This window comes from Ovis canadensis, chromosome 1, assembly GCF_042477335.2.
Source record: "Ovis canadensis isolate MfBH-ARS-UI-01 breed Bighorn chromosome 1, ARS-UI_OviCan_v2, whole genome shotgun sequence".
NCBI classification, from domain to species: domain Eukaryota; kingdom Metazoa; phylum Chordata; class Mammalia; order Artiodactyla; family Bovidae; genus Ovis; species Ovis canadensis.
In genome coordinates, this window is record NC_091245.1 from 233838550 (window position 1) to 233852663 (window position 14114).

The following is a 14114-nucleotide window of genomic DNA, read 5'->3' on the forward strand; positions in this document are numbered from 1 at the left end:
TAGTAGTTTTTTTAAAGCCTGTAAATTGTGTTAAATGACAATCCTGCCTGCTTTTTAAATACTCACATGAATAAATAGCATAATATCTCTGTAATGTTCTGGGTTTTATTGAAATTAAATTGTTTTCTTGGCAACATGATTCAGAAAAGTAAATTTAAATGAGCTAGCATGAGCTGGTTGTGAGGAATTTCTGGGAGATAACTAGGCTATATTCTACATAAATTATGAAGAAAGGTGGTGGGTTGGAGAGAAATAAAAGGAAACAGTGTTTAAAACTAATAAATTTATGGGCAGAAAGTATTAGTTAGTATATCTTAATGATTCTAATAACACTCTGTCCCCTCAAAATGAGACTAGAATTTCATCATAGCAATCACTTCTTACTACTCTACTTAGATTGTTTAATAAAAATATGCCTTCACAGCATTATGTAGATTTCAATGTGCTAATTTTATATAATTTTGTGAGAAATGCATAGAACACTTTATCTGTCAGAATGATAAGTATCAAGCTCTCCAACAGTCTTTTCAGCACTGCTGCCTTAAATCACCATTAAAACATACAAACACACATGCAATAATAAAAAATACTATAAAATTTGTACAACCACAATTAACTGAATTGAAGAAGAGGTGATCTACATAAAAATCTGGACAGTCTGCTTTTCTAGAGAGTTCACATGGCTTTCCCTTCCTTGTTTAGCTCATCCTGGACTATGTGATTGGTTTAGGGTATAATAGGGTGTCAAAGAAAGGCGGCTTGGTTTACTGGTCTTGCAGCAGGAATAGTAGCCACATGGGCCAGTGAAGACGAGAAGTAGACTTCTATGGGATACACATGGCTGCAGAGGCAACATGACCAGCAAAAGGTTACAAGAGAAATAAAGCAGTATGCTGAACGGAGCAGAGAGAAGAGAGCATGCCCTAAGGGATGGGGATGAGTAGGATCAGGAATGTAGTCTAAGGAGAGAAAAGCAAAATGTTTTTCTGTAGGAAGAAAGTACTTCTGGAAGAAAAGGTGGCACTTAAAGTAGACCAAGGGCATGAACACAAGGGGTCTGGCACCTTCTTCACTTTTATTCCTACTCAAAATGGAAAACCTAGAGAAATAATTTGGCAGAGACCAAATAAGTGAGGGTCAATTATATTCCAGGGGTTCCTTTACATGGGAATTTTTTCTTCTAGGACTAGCTATATGCTTCTGAAAATTTACGGGTATGTTACCATTTGTGTGAGGAAAACTACTAACAGTACACAGAGTTTTTAAAAGAATATAGTTGAAGAAAACAAGGAGGTTGCAATTTTTCTTCAGGCCTAAAAAAATCTGGGTATTTTTGTAGCCATAAAGGTGGCTTCTTGTGGCTGAATAAATTGTACCATACCCTAACCATATCTATCTAAGATGAAGTCAGAATGACACTGCAGAGGAGCACACACATGCTGTGACCTATTTATCGTTTGCCAGAATGATACTGGTTAGGTTTGCAGGCTGACTCTCTCAGTGTACACTACTATCTGTCTCTAAAATAACTACTCGTGTCAATGTGACTTTCTATTTGATATTAAAAGAATAAGAATCTGCAATAAAAATTCATTTGTGAAATATATTTTGACACATGGAAAAGTACAGCAAGATTTTAAAACTAACAGGAGGCACAATGTTTCTAACATGGAATTAGAAGAGTAAACACAATGGGGTCAATTAACTCACCCTTGGGAAACTATACATCCCCTATACCTATGGCAATCCTGGTGTCAAATACTCAATCCTACTTTTGTCATTAACACAACTTCATAATTGTCAGTTATGTGTCCAAATTTGGGATTCAGAAATTATGATTTACTTATTCTGGTCATTGTACCCACTTCATGCTTTCCCTATCTTTGCACTATCCTATGAAGAAGCTCTTCCTAGCCTCATATGTTAGATCTACCACAGCTGTTATGATACCTCTGCCTGGAAATGTTTCCTGATCAGATCTGTTACACCAATTATACCATTTCTATGGCACTGATCATATGTAAACATGTGGTCTCCTATTAGACAGCAAGTTATTTTAGGCTGTAAGTAATAAGACTCAAAGGACATGAATCTGAGCAACTCCCAGAGTTAGTGGAGGGCAGAGGAGCCTGGTGTGTTACAATCCATGAGGTCACAAAGAGTTGGACACGTCTTGGCAACTGAACAACAATATCTTACTCATTTTTTATTCCTCCTATAATTTCTACTACAATATCCTAGAATTAACAGAAGCTCAATAAATATCTACTAAATGAGTAAAAGCATTACTGAGCAAAGCTTCTAATAGTTGCTAATATACCACTAGTTGAAGATCCTAAATATGTGTTTATTTTACCTCTCCCTTCACTTCAGAGGCAAGCATTTTGAGCCCTAAATTATTTAATGTCAGACTTGGTAAGGCAGTAAATATGCACATCTAAAAGAAGCAAACATTTTAAATAGGATAAGCAAATAGGCCTATTCTATCCCTAATTTCATCAATTTTATGAAAAGTGTGGATCACAAAAGAAAAGAAGTATATTGTTTAAAATGTTTGTGGGGCTTCCCTCGTGGCTCAGTTGTAAAGAATCCGCCTGCCAATGGAGGGGACATGAGTTTGATCCCTGGTCCAGGAAGATTCCACACACCATGGGACAATTAGGCCCATGCACCACAGCTACTCAGCCAGCAGTCTAGAGCCTGTGAGCATCGACAACTGAAGCCCATGCACCTAAAGCTTGTGCTATGCAGCAAGAAAAGCCACTGCAGTTAGAAGCTCAAGCACCCAGCTCACCAACAGCTGGAGAAAGCCCGTGTGTAGCAACCCAGCACAGCCAAAAATAAATAATTTTTTAAAAATATAAAATAAAATGTAATATTGTCCAAGTTGATAGCCAATGGATGTTTTTAGCTTTAAAGTAGGTGTGATATAATTTGCTACCTGATGCAAGTATAGTTATTAGTATCAAAATTAATCTCATACAATCAATTTATTTGCCTTGATAAGACTCTGATTGTTTAGTCCTGTTAGCTTAGTCAAATTATCATAAAAATATATTAAGTTAATAAGCTTTTAGGAAGCCTCTATATATAACCTTATCACCAAGGCATACTGATATAAAATAATATTTAAAAACTCTGAAATGCTAGATTTACTATTTAATGAAGGGATCATAAAACACTATATAGATTAAAAAAAAACAAACCTCTATTTTGAAACAGATTTACAGGAAGTTATAAAGAACTGTATGGGAAGGTCCTGTGTCGCTTTTATTCCTCCTCTTGCCATGTTCACATTTTGTATAACTACAGTACTCTATCAAAACTAAGAAACTGATCTTGGTATAATGCACAGAATTAGCTCAGATTTGACCAGCTATACATTCCTTTATTTGTGTGTGGTGCGCACACATGTGCACATGGGCATAGCTCTATGCAATAGTATCACATATGTAGCTTTATATAACTATTAATACCAATATGATCAAAATACAAGATTATTCTATCACCATAAAGTTACCCTGCTATCCCTTTACAGCCACACCTACTCCTATCCCCACCAGCTATAATCGCTGGCGACAACTAGTTTGTTCTCCTTCTCTAGAATTTTATTTCAAGAATGCTATATAAATAGACTTATAATATGTAACCTTTTTGAGGCTAGATTTTTTTAATCAGCCTATTCCCTTGAGCATGTATTAATAATCTATTTATTTTTATTATTGAGTAGTATTCCATGTTATGGATAAACTGTTTGTTCATTCATTGAAGGACATTTGGGTTGTTTCCAGTTTGGGCTATTATGAACAAAGCTGCTATGAAAATGCATGTACAGGTATTTTCATGAACTTAGATTTTTATTTCTTCCGGATAAATGCCTAAAAGCGCAACTGCTGGGTCATGTGTTAAGTGCATTTTTTAGCTTTAGAGGAAACTGTAAAGTTATTTTCTAGAATGGCTATTCCATGTCACATTCTCACCAGCAATATTGAGTGATTTGGTTTCTCTTATCCTTGCCAACACTTCTATACTCAATTAAAATTTTAGACATTGTAAGAGATATTTCATAGTATCTCATCATGGTTTTAATTTGCATTTCCCTAATGGTTAATGGTCTAGTGTTTTCCCTACTTTCTTCAATTTGAGTCTGAATTTGGTAATAAGGAGTTCATGATCTGAGCCACAGTCAGCTCCTGGTCTTGTTTTTGTTGACTGTAGAGAGCTTCTCCATTTTTGACTGCAAAGAATATAATCAATCTGATTTCGGTGTTGACCATCTGGTGATGTTCATGTGTAGAGTCTTCTCTTGTGTTGTTGGAAGAGGGTGTTTGATATGACCAGTGCATTTTCTTGGCAAAACTCTATGGTTTTTCCTGTGGTCATGTATGGATGTGAGAGTTGGACTGTGAAGAAGGCTGAGCACCAAAGAATTGATGCTTTTGAACTATTGTGTTGGAGAAGACTCTTGAGAGTCCCTTGGACTGCAAGGAGATCCAACCAGTCCATTCTGAAGGAGATCAGCCCTGGGATTTCTTTGGAAGGAATGATGCTAAAGCTGAAGCTCCAGTACTTTGGCCACCTCATTTGAAGAGTTAACTCATTGGAAAAGACTCTGATGCTGGGAGGGATTGGGGGCAGGAGGAGAAGGGGACGACCGAGGATGAGATGGTTGGATGGCATCATGGACTCGATGAATGTGAGTCTGAGTGAACTCCGGGAGATGGTGATAGACAGGGAGGCCTGGCGTGCTGCGATTCATGGGGTCGCAAAGAGTCAGACATGACTGAGCGACTGAACTGAACTGAATGGCTAATGATGCTAAACATTTTTTCTGTGCTTATTTGCCACCTATATATCTTCTTCAATGAAATTTCTGCTCATGTATTTTGCCCATTTTCTAACTCGACTATTTTTCTGATGTAGAGCTTTGAAAGTTAAAAAAAAAAAATCTAGATATAAGCCCTTTGCCAGATATGCATTTTCTCCAGTCTGTAACTTGCCTTTCCATCCTTTTAACAGGGTCTTTCACAAAGGAAAAATTCTTAATTTTGTTGGGGTCCACTCCATCAGTTTTTCCTTTTATGTATATGCTTTTAAGTCTAAGAATGTGAGGTTACAAAGATTCTCTTTTTTCCCTAAAAGTTTAGTAACTTTATCTTTTACAGTTAAAATTATAATTCATTTTGAGTTAATTTTTGTATAAGGTATGAGGTTCGGATCAAGGTCTTTGATATCCAGCACCATCCAGCCTTTGTTGAAAAGGCTAGGCTATCTTTTCTCTACTGCGCATCTGTGTCAAAAACCTAGTCACTCTTATCAAGAACTAGCTGGGCGGTACAAAACAAATAAATTACAAGGATATGCTTGCAAAACACGAAATATAGTGAACTTTTTATAATAACTATAAATGGAATATAAACTTTAAATATTGTGAATCACTATGTTATATACCTGAAACATATATAATTTTGTACATCAACTATATCTCAAAAAAAATACCTTGTTGAGTATATTTGTATGAATCTAAAAAAACACATACACATATCAATTTAGTTTTAAAATTTGAATGAAATAACTGACATATATCACTGTATAAGTCTCACGTGTACACTATGATGGTCTAATCTATACTTATTGTGAAATGATTACCACAATAGGTTTAATAATATCCATAATTTCATATAGATACAATAAAAAGAATAACAATTTTCTCCTTGTGATAAGAACTCTCAGGATTTACTCTCTTAACAAATTTCCTACATATCATAGAGTAGTGTTAAATTTTAAGTCTTACTTCAACTCCCCTTCTCCCTCCCCTCGCTCCCACCTCTGATAACCACAAATCTAATCTCTTTTCTATGAGTCTGGTTAGTAGCTTTTCTTGTTTATTTTTTGTTTTTTTTTGATTCTACATATAATAATATCATACAGTTTTTATCTTTCTCTGACTTATTTCACTTATCATAACCTCTTTAAGGTCAATTCATGTTGTTCAAATGGCAAGATTTCAGTTTTTATGGCTGAATAATATCCAATTATATATATATGTAATTTATAATATCATAATATATAATATTATATGATATATAATATTGTGTTATATATATCTCACAATTTCTTTATCCATTCACCTATTAACAGAAATGTAGGTTGTTTGCATGTCTTGGACATGTTTGCATGTATTGTAAATAATGCCACTATGGATATATATATATATATATATGTATATATATATGTATGTATATATATATGTATATATATATATATATATATATATGCTTCCCTGGTGGCTCAGACAGTAAAGCATCTACTTGCAATTCGGGAGACCTGGGTTGGGAAGATCCCCTAGAGGAGGGCATGGCAACCCATTCCAGTATTCTTGCCTGGAGAATCCCCATGGACAGAGGAGCCTGGTGGGCTACAGCTCATGAGGTCACAAAGAATTGGACACGACTATGCGACTAAACCAGTACATGACATATATATACATATATTTAAACTATAGGTGAAGAGCATTAATTTTGTTCCATTATTTAGGAGAAAATCTACAAGACAACCAAATGAACATTTCTGTAGGATAAGTGAAAATCTAATACAACAGAAGGAACACAGACTTTAGAATAAAAAGAGTAAAATAATAGAAGCTGACATATCTTGATTTTTACTGTCACAGGCATATTGTGGCGTGTGTGTGCATGTGCATTTTACAGATGATGACACTGAGGTCCAGAGGTTTCGTAAGTGGTAAAGTCAGTATGTAAACTTTGGCTGTCTGACTCAAGAGCCCTGCTGGTAGGATTTCTGCGTGCATGCTAAGTTGCTTCTTGGCAACCCCATGGACTGTAGCCCACTAGGCTCCTCTGTCCATGGGATTCTCCATTTACATTTAAATATTTGGGATTCCCTGATAGCCCAGTTGGTAAAGAATCTACCTGCAATGTAGGAGACCCCAGTTTGATTTCTGGGTCAGGAAGATCTCCTGGAGAAGGGATAGGCCACCCACTCCAGTATTCTTGGGCTTCCCTTGTGGCTCAGCTGGTAAAGAATCCGCCTGCAATGCAGGATCCCTGGGTTGGGAAGATCCCCTGGAGAAGGGAAAGGCTACTCACTCCTCTGACCTGGAGAATCCATGGACGGTATATTCCATGGGGTCTCAAAGAGTTGGACACAACTGAGTGACTTTCACTTTTCTTTTTTCATACATATTAAAGTATAAACAATTATATTTTTTTAAAAGTAAAATGTTAAAAATTGTTAGTTTTGCAGCTGAAAACATGGTTGTTATAATAGTTATCTGTATTTGTCTAAATTTAATCCTCAAAATTAAGTAAAAAATTTAGGAGTACTATATTGTCACACACAGCTCACCTCTAAAGGCACACACCATATAATAAAATTAGCTGAAGTTGTTATACAGTTAAGATGCTTTCTTTTCACTAACATTTAACTAAAAAAAAATAAAAATTAAAATACACAGAAAAGTTGGAAGAATTGAACCAAATATACACAACACCTAGATTCTTCAATTAACATTTTACTATATTTGCTTAATCACATAGCTACTCATCTATTCACCTTACATTTTTATGCATTTCAACATAAGACAATATATTTGATTCCCTAAACACATTATTAATTATCATTCAATATAGATTTCTAATTTTTGAATGAAATTTTACCTACAAAGAAATGCACAAACCTCAAATGTATCATTAGTTTTGAAGAATGCATCCATCGTGTAACCCAAACCTCTGTCAAAATAGAAAGCATTACTATCACCACAAAAAGTGCCTTCACGCCACTCCTGAGTCAATCTTCCCTTCTGAGATAACTAGTGTTACTTCTGTCTTTTTTCCCCACTGTAGATCAGTTTTGCCTATTCTAGAACACCATATAAGTGGAATCTTACAATATGCAATTATTTGTATAAGGTTACTTTCAGGCAGCGTAATATTTCTGATGCTTATCCAGGTTACTGCCTTACTATAGTCCATTTTATTTTCCATTGTTTGTTCAGTTGCTGTTTATTTTTAAATAATCCATTCTAGTGATGTACTTCCACGCTTTTACCAATTTAAGGCTATTAATAAAGCTTGAATAAAGTTGTTGAATATTTTTATAAATATATGCTTTCATTTACGGGACATGATAAATTCCAAAGAGAAGAATTTCAGAGTCATCAGACAGATGTATCTTTAGTTTTATTAAAAAATTATCAGAACTTTTTTGAAAGTGACTATAGCATTTTATACTTTGACCAATTTGTATGAAAGTTTCGATTGCCCTGTTCACCAAAATTTGCTGCTGTCAAGTCTTTTTCACTTTAACCTAATGGGTAGGTACAGGTATCTCATTGGTTTCAATTTGCATTTCCCTATGACTCATAATGCTAAGTACCATTTCATATTCTTATTGGTCATTGGTGTATCTTTTCTTGTAAAGTGTTCTATTCAAATCTTTTAGGCATTTTTGATTGGATTGTCCTTTTACTATTGACTTATAGGTGTTCTTTATGTAATCTGGACAGCAGTCCTTTGTCACAGATTTTTTGAATATTTTCTGTCTGAGACTTACCTATTCATTTTCCTAATGGCATCTATTGGTGAGTGGAAGTTTTTAATTTTGATGAAGTCTAATTAATCAATTTTTGGGGGGTAGTTCTTACTTCTGTCCTCTCTGAGAAACCTTCATTTACTATCAATTCATGAAGATATTTTGGTGTTCCTTGTTTTAGCTTTTATATTTAGCTCTGATATACCCTGAATTAATTTTTATGTACAATGTGATATAGGAGTCAAAGTATATTTTCCTACATCAGTATTTAGTTATTCCAGCACAATTTGTTGAAAGACTTTCTTTTCCCATTGAATTGTTTTGGTGCCTTGTCAAAAGCGAAATGGTCATATCAACAGGTGTCATTTACAAGGCTATTTTGTTTCACTGATCTATTGTTGATTCATATGCCAGTATTACAGTGACTTATTTACTGTGATTTTATAATAAATCTTAAGTTGGGTGATGTTAATTCTCCACTATTATTATCTTTTTAATAGCTTTTGGTGTTTGTTTTAGTGGTTGATGTAGGGATTATACATCCTTAACTTCTTAGTCTATATATATTGAATACTGCACCATGTCACATAAAATACAAAAGCATGGAAGTATATGGATCTATTACCCCATCCTTCTGTTCTTTATGCTCTGGTTGTCATATGTTAAAAGTTAAATGAAAATACTTTATAAGCCCCACAATATAGTGTTATAATTTTAGCTTTAAATGAGCATAGATAATTTTCAATTTAAAGGTAAAAGGAATTTCATATTTACTGATACTTATTAATTGTAGTATATTTTAATCCTTTCCTGTTCATTTTTTTCAATGTATATCTCTCTTCTTCAAATTGGATAATTTCAATTGATCTATCTTAAAGTTCACTGATTCTTTCTTTGGTAATCACAATATGATATAAAAGTCTATCCAGTAGATTTTTATTTTAGATATTATATTTTAAAATTCTTGAGTTTCCAATGTTTAATAGTTTTTTGCTGAGATTTTCTATACTTTCATTCATTCTTAGCTTATTTTCCTCTATGTCACTGAACATAGTTAATGGCTGATTTGAAATCCTAGTCAGTTAATTACATCATCTAGTCCAGTTCAAGGCTGGTCTGTATTGACTGTCTACTCTTGAGTATTAGCCGTCTTTCCATTTCTTCCCAGAACAAGTGGTCTGGGATCATATCCTAAATGCTGTGGATGTTATGTTATAGAGATGCTGGATTCTATTACGTTCCTCTAGAGTATTGGTTTTTTTGTTTTTTTTTTTTTTGTATTGCTTTGTTTTAGTGGGCTTCCCCAATGGCTCAGTAGGTAAAGAATCTTCCTGCAATGCAGGAGACGTGGGTTCGATCCCTGGGTCAGGAAGATCCCCTGGAGGAAAGCATGACAACCCACTCTAGTAGTCTTGCCTTAACAAGTAGTTAACTTGGCTGACTCAAATATTTAAGACTGTTTCCCCTTAGAGTAAGTAGCAGTAACGTCAGTTTAACCTTAGATGAGCTGTTTAAAGTCTTTCTTGTGCACATGTATTTCAGGGATAAGCCAAAGATCTGGGAAGAATTTATAAGCGAAAGTTGAGCTCTCTCGTTCAATCTCTTTTTGAGGGTATTCTCTCACTTCTCAAAGCTAGGGCTGCCTTGATAGCTGTCCACAAGTTTTCAAACCAAAAAGACACAGATTTTGTCAAAGTTTTACCATCCTTGCATGGATTAGATTGTACACTGCCCTCAATCTAACAGTCATTTAATAAACACCAAGACAAACAACAACAACAAACAAGAAATTCAACCAGTGCTATTCCCTTCTTTTAATTAAAAAAATAATATATTTTTTTAGATCAGTTTTAAGTTCATAGTAAAATTAAGCAGAAAGAACAGAGAATTCCCATATACTCTCTGCCCCCGACACATGCATGGCTTCTCCACCATCAACATTCTGCTCCAGAGTGGTAAATTTATTACAATTAATGAACCTGCACTGGCACATCATTATCATAAATCTATATTTACATTAAGGGTACACTCTCAGTGATCTAGTTCTATGGGTTTTGACAAAATGTATAAAGACACATATTCATCATTATCAGTTCAGTTCAGTGGCTGAGTCGTGTCCGATTCTTTGCGACTCCATGAATCACACAACGCCAGGCCTCCCTGTCCATCACATCCTTCAGGAGTTCACTCAAAGTCTTGTCCATTGAGTCTGTGATACCATCCAGCCATCTCATCCTCTGTCATCCCTTTTTCCTCCTGCCCTCAATCCCTCCCAGCATCAGGGTCTTTTCCAATGAGTCAACCCTTCGCATGAGGTGGCCAAAGTACTGGAGTTTCAGCTTCAGCATCAGTCCTTCTAATGAACACCCAGGACTGATCTCCTTTAGGATGGACTGGTTGGATCTCCTTGCAGTTCAAGGGACTCTCAAGAGTCTTCTCCAACACCACAGTTCAAAAGCATCAATTCTTTGGCGCTCAGCTTTCTTCATAGTCCAACTCTCACATCCATACATGACCACTGGAAAAACCATAGCCTTGACTAGATGGACCTTTGTTGGCAGAGTAATATCTCTGCTTTGCAATATGCTATCCAGGTTGTTCATAACTTTCCTTCCAAGGAGTGGGCATCTTTTAATTTCATGGCTGCAATCACCATCTACGGTGATTTTGGCACCCAAAAAATTAAAGTCTGACACTGTTTCCACTGTTTCCACATCTATTTCCCATGAAGTGATGGGACCAGATGCCATGATCTTAGTTTTCTGAATGTTGAGCTTTAAGCCAATTTTTTCATTCTCCTCTTTCACTTTCATCAAGAGGTTTTTTAGTTCCTCTTCACTTTCTGCCATAAGGGTGGTGTCATCTGCGTATCTGAGGTTATTGATATTTCTCCCGGCAATCTTGATTCCAGCTTGTGCTTCTTCCAGTCCAGCGTTTCTCATGATGTACTCTGCATATAAGTTAAATAAGCAGGGTGACAATATACAGCCTTGATGTACTCCTTTTCCTATTTGGAACCAGTCTGCTGTTCCATGTCCAGTTCTAACTGTTGCTTCCTGACCTGCATACAGATTTCTCAAGAGGCAGGTCAGGTGGTCTGGTATTCCCATCTCTTTCAGAATTTTCCAGTTTATTGTGATCCACACAGTCAAAGGCTTTGGCATAGTCAATAAAGCAGAAATAGATGTTTTTCTGGAACTCTCTTGCTTTTTCCATGATCCAGCAGATGTTGGCAATTTGATCTCTGGTTCCTCTGCCTTTTCTAAAACCAGCTTGAACATCAGGAAGTTCACAGTTCACGTACTGCTGAAGCCTGGCTTGCAGAATTTTGAGCATTACTTTACTAGTGTGTGAGATGAGTGCAATTGTGCAGTAGTTTGAGCATTCTTTGGCATTGCCTTTCTTTGGGATTGGAATGAAAATTGACCTTTTCCAGTCCTGTGGCCACTGCTGAGTTTTCCAAATTTGCTGGCATACTGAGTGCAGCACTTTCACAGCATCATCTTTCAGGATTTGAAATAGCTCAACTGGAATTCCATCACCTCCATTAGCTTTGTTCGTAGTGATGCTTTCTAAGCCCCACTTGACTTCACATTCCAGGATGTCTGGCTCTAGGTGAGTGATCACACTGTCATGATTATCAGGGTCATGAAGCTGCTTTTTGTACAGTTCTTCCGTGTATTCTTGCCACCTCTTCTTTTTTTTTTAATTTTAATTTTTATTTTATTTTGCTTTACAATACGGTATTGGTTTTGCCACACATTGACATGAATCCACCACGGGTGTACATGCGTTCCCAAGCATGAACCCCCCTCCCACCTCCCTTCCCATAACATCTCTCTGGGTCATCCCCGTGCACCAACCCCAAGCATGCTGTATCCTGCATCGGACATAGACTGCTGATTCGATTCTTACATGATAATATACATGTTTCAATGCCATTCTCCCAAATCATCCCACCCTCTCCCTCTCCCTCTGAGTCCAAAAGTCCGCTATATACATCTGTGTCTTTTTATGCTTCTCCTGCTTCTGTTAGGTCCATACCATTTCTGTCCTTTATTGAGCCCATATTTGCATGAAATGTTCCCTTGATAGCTCTAATTTTCTTGGAGAGATCTCTAGTCTTTCCCATTCTGTTGTTTTCCTCTATTTCTTTGCATTGATTGCTGAGGAAAGCTTTCTTATCTCTCCTTGCTATTCTTTGGAACACTATTCAGATGCGTATATCTTTCCTTTTCTCCTTTGCTTTTCACTTCTCTTCTTTTCACAGCTATTTGTCAGGTCTCCTCAGACAGCTATTTTGCTTTTTTGCATTTCTTTTTCTTGGGGATAGTCTTGATCCCTGTCTCCTGTACAATGTCACAAACCTCAGTCCATCGTTCATCAAGCATTCTGTCTATCAGATCTAGTCCCTTAAATCTATTTCTCATTCCATTGTATAATCATAAGGGATTTGATTTAGGTTATACCTGAATGGTCTAGTGGTTTTCCCACTTTCTTCAATTTAAGTCTGAATTTGGCATTAAGGAGTGCATGATCTGAGCTACAGTCAGCTCCCAGTCTTGTTTTTGCTGACTGTATAGAGCTTCTCCATCTTTGGCTGCAAAGAATATAACCAATCTGATTTCGGTGTTGACCATCTGGTGATGTCCATGTGTAGAGTCTTCTCTTGTGTTTTTGGAAGAGGGTATTTGCTATGACCAGCGCGTTTTCTTGGCAAAACTCTGTTAGCCTTTGCCCTGCTTCATTCTGTACTCCAAGGCCAAATTTGCCTGTTACTCCAGGTGTTTCTTGACTTCCTACTTTTGCATTCCAGTCCCCTATAATGAAAAGGACATCTTTTTTGGGTGTTAGTTCTAAAAGGTCTTGTAGGTCTTCATAGAACCATTCAACTTCAGCTTCTTCAGCATTACTGGTTGGGGGAGAGACTTGGATTACTGTGATATTAAATGGTTTGCCTTGGAAATGAACAAGATCATTCTGTCGTTTTTGAGATTGCATCCAAGAACTGCATTCAGACTCTTTTGCTGACCATGATGGCTACTCCATTTCTTCTAAGGGATTCCTGCCCATAGTAGTACATATAACGGTCATCTGAGTTAAATTCACCCATTCCAGTCTATTTTAGTTCACTGATTCCTAGAATGTTGATGTTCACTCTTGCCATCTCCTGTTTGACCACTTCCAATTTGCCTTGATTCATGGACCTGACATTCCAGAGTTTTAAAATACAAATTTGTACATTTAACAGGAATAACCAGACTTCCGGCCTCTGCAGTATTGCTCTTTACAGCATCAGACCTTGTTTCTATCACCAGTAACATCTACAACTGGGTATTGTTTTTGCTTTGGCTCCATCCCTTCATTCTTTCTGGAGTTATTTCTCCACTAATCTCCTATAGCATATTGGGCACCTAACGACCCGGGGAGTTCCCCTTTAAGTATCCTATCATTTTGCCTTTTCAAACTGTTCATTGGGTTCTCAAGGAAAGAAAACTAAAGTGGTTTGCCATTCCCTTCTCCAGTGGACCACATTCTGTCAGACCTTTCCACCATGACCC

At 36.5% G+C, this 14114-nt stretch overlaps 1 protein-coding gene across 2 annotated transcripts in view; it reads right to left on the reverse strand.

Annotated features, from left to right (window-relative positions):
* The window catches only part of LEKR1 (leucine, glutamate and lysine rich 1), a 235091-nt gene that overhangs the window by 133114 nt on the left and 87863 nt on the right, over window positions 1-14114 (reverse strand). The gene's annotated exons all lie outside the window — the stretch shown is intronic.